At 47.3% G+C, this 7,812-nt stretch overlaps 1 pseudogene; it reads right to left on the reverse strand.

Moving 5' to 3' along the window:
• Positions 1-1,386: 1,386 nt before the first annotated feature.
• On the reverse strand, positions 1,387-4,205 carry LOC120659539 (annotated as a pseudogene).
• Between the last annotated feature and the right edge of the window lie 3,607 nt (positions 4,206-7,812).

Genomic DNA, 7,812 nt, shown 5'->3' on the forward strand with positions numbered 1-7,812 from the left:
CACTAGGTTCCCGGTGCTGTTCAGCCATGTGAAGAATGCAGAAGCAAGCGTCCGGGACGTGGTGGAAGCAGGCGTGGAGCCATGCCTAGTGCCTAGGCTCACGCCACAGGCGAGGGAGGAACTCAGGGAATTGCAGGCGGCACTCTCGCAGGTTACCTTGCAGGAAGGAGGAGACCAACGCTACTGCCCTATGGCGGATGAGAATAATAAGTTGCTAAGTAAGCCTCTGTATCAAGTATTGAGGGCGCGCAGTGACAACATGGACGCCCGCGCGGCTTTTGTCTGGGAAAGTAGAGCACCTCCCCGTGTTCAATTCTTCGGATGGCTTGTCAACAGAAGCCGACTCCAATGCCGGGCCAACCTAGCCAGAAGGAAGATTGTGCCTGATGATAGATGTGAGGTCTGTGGAGAATCAACTGAAACTACCGCCCATATACTATTGCAATGCGAGTTTGCATCCCGCTTCTGGGAAGAACTGGGAATGGACATCTCATCGAGCGACACAGATAGCGTGCTTCTGCGGATCTCTCGACCACAGGCGATGCCAGAGAAGCACTTCAGTACCTTCATCTTGCTGTGCTGTTGGGAGCTGTGGAAACGCCGCAACAATGTGGTGTTTCGGGGAGAAAGAGCGACGATTCAAGAGACGCTGAGGGCCTGCCGAGCAGATGTAGAGCTATGGAAACATAGACTACGCCAAGAAGACCGCTGGGTAGTGGCGGCCTGGTGCGCGAGGCTGCATAATGGCTAGATAAGCTAAAAAACGTGTTTGATGTTGGAGTTGAGTGGGTGACACTTTTGGCAAGTGTTCGCCAACTGTAAAACTTTCTTGAATTCAGTCATTTGGGGCAATTTGGCAATACAATCAGGTGGGGATCCTCTCCCCCCCGTTGACAGTCAAAAAAAAAAAAAAATTTAGTGGTGACTGCAAGTGCTGCTTTGCAGCTTTGTTCAGAGTCGCGTGCGCATCGGCATCGCTGTTTCATTTGTATCATTAGGCATAACGTTGTCAGAAATTTTTTCATTTTTATATTTAGCAATTTCCGTATCTTCAAAAATAATCGTTTGGAACAAAAAAATTGCAAATCTATACCTACATAGCCATAGCCGTTTGAAACGGTAAGCTGATGTGGCAATCAAATATGAAAGGAAAACAGCACTTCGTTTCCCTGGCATTCCAGAGCAAACGGCACGTGGGAGAGGAAATATAAAAAAAAGAGAGAAATTTTCTTTTATGCCATAAAATTTTGGGTAAATTTCTTGTATGACGCTAAAAGAAATGGTAGTCCCATATTATTTGGCTTAAAAAGTTCAAACACCCTTCTTTTGCCCTATTTTTATCTTCTATCCCTTCCTTTGCCCAATCGTGAGCTCTGCTGGTAGTTCCTATAAGGTCGTGAAGGCCGACGCCTGCGGCCGTGAAGGCTGTTGTTCCCGCCGCCACTGCCGCGACCGCCAGTGAGCATGCTGCCCACGCGCTGCACTCCCTGAGCTCCAGCGCGGCCAGCGTGCACTCCGCCGTGGCCCCCGCCGGCCCAGACGCCACCACCGCCTCCATGGCGACCGACGCCGCGCCGGCACGAGGACGCACGCGGACACGCTGCCACCTGAGTCCCTCCGCACTAGGAGCCTCTCCTCCACCATCCTCTGTAGCACCACCCCCTCCGCGCGCGCTCGCGGAACCGCTGCGCGCCTGCGCCGTGCACACGACGCCCTCGTCCAGCCCCGCTCACTTCAACTCCATTGCTGGGGCCGAACCCTCCAACCGCCGCAGCACGCACACTAGCTCCACTGCGTCGGCTAGGGACAATGTGTCGAGGCGCTCACCCATCTCCTTGACCCAAGCGGCAATGTTATGCTCCATCGTGATGATGTCTTGCTCCGCAAGCCGGACGTACTCCTAGATGAGTGCGTTGGGCTGTGGGCCCTGAAGCGCATCTAGACCGATAGACGCTAATGGTAAGTTTCGGTGATTAATGACAATCGTATGCGACTAACGTGTATTTTGAAGAAAAAATTAGTGATTAGTCTAGTCTCATATAAAATGTGAAAGGAGACTCCTCAATTCGGAACAACCATACGTGCCAAGGACTCAATTTTAAAGATTAAGAACCTTTCTAGTCTCAAGTGTCACAAGGAGATGAATGACACTTGATTTAAATAGGGTTTATAGTTTTTAGTTCTTGACCGTACTATTAAGAGGGGTTTATGAGTTAGTAGCTTGACTAAAATTGAGTTGGTCTTAGAAATCTTGCACACTCGCTCAAAAACAGCCCAAGATGGTCAATAGAAGTTAACACAACGCTTGGAAGAAGAAACAATTGAAGTTACATTCAAATCCAATTCAATTCAGTTGAAAACGAAGAAAAACAGCAGCACCGGTTTAACCGATGCCTTAGCATCGGTGCATCCGACGCTTGGCGGAAGTTCCGACGCCCCTGTCGGTCTATCTCTCTGGATGCAAGCAGAAATCAAATCAACAATCCCTATAGCACCGGTTGAATCGATGGTCCCAAACAAAGCACCGGTGTATTAGATGTACTATGTTCCAGAAAGCATGTTTTGGTGGACCTCAACTCGTCTTCAGCACCGGTTGAACCGACGCTTCAGAATCAACGACCGGTGCATTGGATGTACTATGTTCCAGAGAGCTTGTTTGAGTTGATCAGTGAACCTCTTCAGCACCGGTTGAACCGATGCCTCTACGGAGCATGCACCGATACAATGACTCAAGCCTGGATACTGTGTCAGAAACCCCAACGGCTACTAATTGGACACAGAGAGACCGGTTGAACCGATGCCTCAAATTTGTCACCCGTCGGTTCTTCCGATGGTCACGATTTTCCTGCAGTGGACTTCCAACGGCTATGTGACCCTCTCCACTCTATATAAGGGCAACCCCTGGCTCATTTGAAGCGCCTTTGACACCTTGAATACCTGAGCCCATCTTTGAGAAGAAGAGAAAGTGCTTTGAGCAAAAGAGTGAAGATCTAGAACATTGATTGTGCTTCAACCTTGAAGAATTCAACCTTTGCAAGTGTAGCAAGTGTGCTTGAGCTAGGGCCAACTGAGTGTAGGTCAAGTAAAGGCTTAGGAGCTTGTTACTCTTGGTGTTTGACGGCACCTAGCCGGTCTCGGTGATCGAGAGGTTCTTGGTGAGCTCTTGTAGTTTGTGGGAGCCCCAAGACAAGAAGATTGTACATGGTGTAAAGCTCGCCGTTCCGGAGATGGAGAAGGAGCATTCTTAGTGATCACTTGCTCCTTAGTGAAGCAAGAGAGCTATACCCTTATGTGGGTGCTCCAACGTGGATTAGGGGGGAACGTCAACTCCTCGATACCACGGGAAAAAAATCCGATTGTCTCGTATCTCTTACTTTTATTTCAAGCAATTAAATTCATTTATTGTTATTCTTACTTTTGATTGCTTATAGATTGATTAGGAAAACTTGCATGGTAGTGTGAACTCTTGCTTAGGTTTTGATCTTACTAGTGTGCAACCATCTAGACAAAATGATCATGATAGTGTGTTTACCTACCTAAGGACCTTTTGCTAGCGTGCTCTAGTGACTATGTTTCAAATTTATAGATTCGGCAATACTAGTCTAGGTTAAGGACTAGGTAGAAATTTGAAAAAGTCCCAATTCAACCTCACTTCTTGGGCCACGATCCTTACTGGCCCGATGACGGGGGTGGTGAGAAGCTTGGCGCACGGTGTCGGCGATGGCCATGGAGGCGGCAAGCTCAGCGATTAGGTGCGGGTAGGGGAGCTTGATGTGGTACTCGGCGTCGGTGGAGGCATCACGGAGGAGGAGGACGAGCTCGAGGAGCACGCAGAGAACCGGACCCACGACGCGGCGGCGAAGGAGGCCGGAGCAACCGAGTGGGAACGCCATGAGTGGGGTGCGCCTGGACGTTGGGTGCCGGAGCAATGCGGCGAGGAGCTGGTCGCGGAGGATGAAGGTGCCCCGTGCGAGGAGGACCCGGATTGCGACAAGGCACTTGAGTGCCACTGCCACGGTGGCATCCCACTGCCCCGAAGCCACGACGGAGAGGCGCGAGCACGGTCGAATGTGAGGAGCGCGTCCATGTGGTGTGCGGACGACGGGCCTGTGGAAGGGCGGTGGAGGAGAGGTGTCTGGTGCGGAGGGACTCTGGTCGCAGTGTGTCCGTGCGCGTCCTCGTGCCGGCGTGGCGTCAGCTGCCATGGAGGCGGTGGTGGCGTCTGGCAGTGGCGGAGCTACATGTCTTTATTGGGGTCAGCCGACCCCGATAAAATCTGGGAAATTCAATGGAAATCCCTATTTCTAGCAGTTTCGACCCCAACCTTCTAATGGAGAAGACCCCGATAGTCAGCTCGGCTGGCTTCGCCCCTGGCGTCTGGGAATGCGGGGTCACAACGGAGCGCGCGCTGGCCACGCTGGAGCTTCGGAAGTGCAGCAGCGGTGCAGGAGGAGTGCAGCTCCCCGGAGGGCAGTAGGCTCTCAGAGGTGGTCGCAGCAGCAGCGTGCTCAAGGAGCGGCGGCGAGAACAACTGCCTTCATGGCTGTAGGGGCCGGCCTTCATGGCCTTAACGGAACTGACTAACAGAGCTCACGGTAGGGGTCAAGGAAAGGGATAGAGGATAAAAATGGGGTCAAAGAAGGAAGTTCAAACTTTTAGAGCCAAATAAGGAACTACCATTTCTTTTAGGGCCATATAAGAAATTTACTCTAAAATATTATACACATCCTTTCTACGCCATCAAAAAATTATAGTTTGCCTTTATTGCCATCGGTTTTACTTTTTCGTTGCTTATGTGCCACTGTCGTTATATATCCATTATATGGTTGTGAAGTGATGATGAAAAAGACAACTTTACCCTTGTACATGAGAGTTGGGCATTTCTTGAAACAAAATTATCCATTGGATCTCGGCTGACATTAATCGCAGCCGTCCAGTGTTTAGACTGATCTAGCTGGCGCGTTCCTTGTCCAGTCTCCTTCCAAGCTTGACGCGGGAGGGACTCAACTCCTCCACCCGCTGCTTCGGTAGCCGCTGTCGCCCTCCATGCCAAGCTTCAGCGCCTCAGCGGCAAGCAAAAGCGGGCACAACGCAGACCGTATAGAGGCATAGAGCTCTGTCGCGTCTCACTGATCAATCCAATTCTGTCTCAGTTTTTATTTAATTTTCAGCATGACAACATCGTACTATTACTAATTGGAGGCTTCTTTGAAGCCTCCACGTGAAGCCATCTAGGATCCTAGGTGGACACTCTAAAAAAAATAGAAAAATTCTAAAAATTCTTACAAAAATCAGAAACATCTGGTCATCAATCCGACAATTCTAATCATAATAGCCATTTGGATCTGTTATCTTTCCAAATAAATTACCCAACTCTACCATTATGAAAATAGACTAAAATAACCCCTAAACCACCTCTGCCATTATTAAAAAAAATAAAATAACCCCTAATCTTCATGTAAATTACTCACCTATGCCATTATAAAAAATAATGCAAATAATCCCCTAAATTTTGCATATAAATTATCTAACTATGTCATTAATCAAAGTTAAAGTAACCCTAAATCTGAATCTAAATTATATAACTATAGCAAAATATTAAAGTGCACCAATATAAAATTCTAAATTACTATTTCTATTATTATTAATATATTATTTATATTATTATTTACATAAAAATACTACCCGTGATATGTGTCACCATTTATTCATGTATGATGGAAGAGATAAGAATACTAATTCACAAACAAATGGTTCAATTAAATATATATCAAACGCACATGAAAATGTGATGCAAAATGAAATCTATTGCAACTAGATAATGATAAATATGTATTTTGGAGTATGTGTTAAAATACTTAATAGATGAAAAAGGGTGTGAAATAAATAATTATAATTATTAGTTAGATGCCTTATTTTCTATCAATTCTAATTTGCTCGTGCAGGAGCACAGGTTGATAGGCTAGTACAGCTAGAGAAAGAGACCAGGGTGTTAGGCGACTAAAGCTCGAAGGAACTGAGAAAATTAAGAGCCTGTTTGGCAAGGCTATGGCTCCTCTAAAAATGGCTCCAGCTCCGGCTTCTCTGGTGGATCGGAACGGAACATTTGACAAAATGGCTTTACCTAGCTGTTAAAATAAAAAATGAAATGATCAAAGTACCCTTATTTTTTATTTTTCATTCTTCTTATTATTTTCCTTTCTTCCTTCCCTCTTCACCATAACCTTTCTCCCCGATCGGCATCCTCTACGTCGGCCGTCGACTGCCGGCAGCGTCTTCCGCCACACCGGCCGCGCATTCCTCCATGTCGGCTGCCGGGCGGACCTACCTCCGCGCCTGCCGCCATTGCGCGTTGCCTCCACGTCCGCCCTCACCGCGTGCTGCCTCCACGCTCGCCGCCGGCCACAGCAGTAAGCTCGAATGAGGCAAGCAAGCACGCACGCGGTTCTGCTCGAGTTGGGCGCCGCGTGAGTCCGGTGCGCAGGCGGGGCCGAGGTCGGACTACGATCGCGGCCACAGTTTGCCTTCCGTTGGGGTCCATCGTACTAGTTTCTAGCTCAGATATTAGAATAATCGAACAATTAAAAGCAACAAGCATTGAATATAATTCCTCTGCCAGTTGGAACCACGGTACAGACGCGGCCTTCATATCGCGGGCGAACAGAGGGAAGGTGACGGCCATGCGTACACACAATAGTCTGTGATGTCTTAACGGAAATCTAACGTCAATAGCAGTTAATGGATGAAAAATTAAAACTGATGGCAATCAAGAGAACTTATAATTTTCAATGGCATAGATGAGATGTGTATAAATTTTGTAACGAACATGGCACCATTTATGCCATTTCGAGTGATTTTGGTGATCGTATGACAATGCAATCAATTGGACTAACAAGTTTGTTAAGTAAATCTTTTTAGGTCCCAAAAATGTATTAAAAAGGGTTAGCAAAGCAAAACATGAAGAAAGAACTCAAAGAAATACTGAATTGGACGAGTTATACAAAAATCAGTAGCACCGGTTCTTCCTATGACCCTGCACCGGACCTTCCGACAAGCATCGGTTTAACCGACGCTCAAAACTTATTCAAATGAGATGGACTTTAGCAAAATCTTGTAGAGAATTTCACAAGCTTTCCAAAGAGTACAAGATCATCGAAATTGGAGTTCCGAGTAAAAAGTTATGCTCAAAACACGGAGAAACTGATTTCTGTGTGGCATCGGTTCTGTGTGGCACCGGGTGAACCGATGCCTATCACCGGTTATTCCGATGCTCAAAATTTGGTCAAATGAGATGGACTTTAGTAGAATCTTGTAGAGAATTTCACAAGCTTTCCAAAGAGTACAAGATCATCTAAATCGGAGTTCGGAGTAAAAAGTTATAGCCAAAATACGAAGCACCTTGAAGTTGATTTCTATAAGCATCGGAAATTCTGATGCTATAAAAAAGGCATCGGTGCAATGCCCGTGCTATTGCCCAGAGAGCATGTTTTTGACTCCAGAAAGTTCCTTTAGCACCGGAAGTTCCGATGCTACCACCGGATATTCCGATGGTATCATTTTTCAGCTGCAGAACTCGTCAGAAAGACCCAACGGCTAGTTCAAGCTATAAGTGACCGGAAGAACCGATGCCCTTGCACCGGAAGTTCCGATGCCTACGCAGAAATGTGCCCAACGGCTCTAAACGGCTAGTTCAAATTGGATGCCTATATATATGTGTTCCCCCGGCCATTTGAAGCTTGCTGGAGTTGCTGGACATCCCACTCACACCCAAGAACACCTCCAAGCCATCCAAGAGCATAAAGATCAAATTCT

The sequence above is a fragment of the Panicum virgatum genome, chromosome 2K, assembly GCF_016808335.1.
Source record: "Panicum virgatum strain AP13 chromosome 2K, P.virgatum_v5, whole genome shotgun sequence".
Taxonomy (NCBI): Eukaryota; Viridiplantae; Streptophyta; class Magnoliopsida; order Poales; family Poaceae; genus Panicum; species Panicum virgatum.